A 2,062-nucleotide genomic window follows, 5' to 3' on the forward strand; every position below is an offset into this window, starting at 1 on the left:
TTAGACTAAACATCTTAATTGAATGTTAAAATTCATTTTAACCTAGTTTTTCTGTCACCCACCATGACATTATCTGTCACTGTATATGAGTGCCAGCTTTAAAACACAACTTTCATTTTTGGCTTTTGTGAATTTTAAGAGTCATATGTACAGTGATTTAACATATATAAAATTCTATTCTAATGCCCTGGATGCCAAAATAAGCAGCAACCTGTTTCTTTTCTGATTAAAATTTAAAAACTTAGGAAATATCCATTATCTTAAATAAATTAAAATAGTCTTTTAAAATATATCAATCTGGAAAGAAGGATGGACACATGAATAGATATGTGATAAATCAAGTATAGTGAAATCTTAGTATTAGAGTCTAGATGATGGGTATATGTGTTTATTGTAAAATTTTTTCCACTTTCCCACATATTTAAAAATTTCACAATAAAATGGCAAATTTTAAATAATCTATCTTTATAACAAATGTAACTAGTTCTTAACACTGTGTGTGTACAGTCATAGAGCAATATGTGTTCTTCAAACAAAATGTAAAGCAGCAAACAATACAGACAATTGCTATATCACCTTAAAATTAAAGTATTAACCAACTGTGGAACATTACAAAGAACATCTTACTTTTGAACAAATTAAATAAATGCAGATCAAATTTTGAAAAATATTTCAACATTCAGCATCGAATTTACATCAAATTGTCAGTTATACCTCTTCATAAAAAAGGAAAAATTAAAATAGCTTGAAAATCATGCAAAATTCAATCATCTAACAGGTAATTTATCATCTAACAGGTGACTTTACATCTACTTTCGCCAGACACTATTCTAGGTCAAGGGATATAGTGATAAATAAGACAGCAGGGGGTGGCTCCATAATGTAGTGGTTAGCACGTCTGCTTTACACGCAGGTCCTCGGTTCATACCCCAGGTGGAGCCACGGACCATACCCAGGGTGCACCAGGTACCCCAAGTGCACCACGAGCATGTGGGAGGAGACACCCTGCCTTCAGAGATCCAGTTCTTAAGGGAAGACGGCAACATCCACAGGTCACGTGTTGAAGTGGGGGGGTTGTAATTGAAGAGGGGGAAAAAAAGAAAAACAAGACAGCAAAGGCTCCTCTTTCCATGGAGTATAGTGGGTTCTGATAGAGAATTTTAGAAAATATACAAATAGCTAAGATGATATCAGAAACAAGTGGTAGGGAGATTTTTTTTAAGTGGCAATGTAGTGTGATAGTAAAGGGTAAGAAAGATGCAACTTCACAAAGTGCTGATGAGAGGGAAAAAGCAAGCCTACTAAGATCTTAGAGAGAATAATTCCCAGAAGACCATGCAAGAAGTACAAAAATCTGAGGTAGAAAGTAGCTTGTTATGTTGGAGAAACAGAAGGAAAGCCAGAATGGTAAAGTTAGCAATAGGGAATGGTTAAGAGAGGTGGACAAAAGCTAGATCATATAGGGCTTTGTAGGCCATGATAAGGAGTTTGTATTTTATCCTGAGTCATGGGAAGTTACTAGAGGGTGTTAGGCAGAAATAAAGTATGATCTGCTTTATGTTCTACCAAGATCACTTTGGCTACAAAGAGAAACAAGGGAACTGGTTAAGCTTGTGATATAAATGATGGTGGTTTGGACTAGAGTGCCAATATTAGAAATGGAGAGAAATGGGACAAGTTTTAAAGATTAAGAGAGACAGACAGACAGACAGACACGCAGGCATGTAGGGGATGAGAGAAAGAGAGGAACCAAGGATGACACCTAATATTTTGGTTTGAGCAACTGGATGAATGGTGGTGATAATTACTGAGATGGATAAGAAAAGGAGAATGGTTTTGGGGTGAGAGCAAAAGGGCAGGGATCAAAATTTCCTTTTTAGCCATGTTAAGTTTTAAAAAAGGTCTGCAGTTTTATATACCACATATGATCACTCATATGGTTTTCAACTTTTTCTGTCTGACGGGTCAAATATTTGGTGACAGAAGGAAATCTGGCTTTGGGTGCTGAATACAAAATGCAATATATATATATATGTATATAAATGCAATATGTATATATATA

Source organism: Pteropus alecto, unplaced genomic scaffold, assembly GCF_000325575.1.
Source record: "Pteropus alecto unplaced genomic scaffold, ASM32557v1 scaffold309, whole genome shotgun sequence".
NCBI lineage: Eukaryota > Metazoa > Chordata > Mammalia > Chiroptera > Pteropodidae > Pteropus > Pteropus alecto.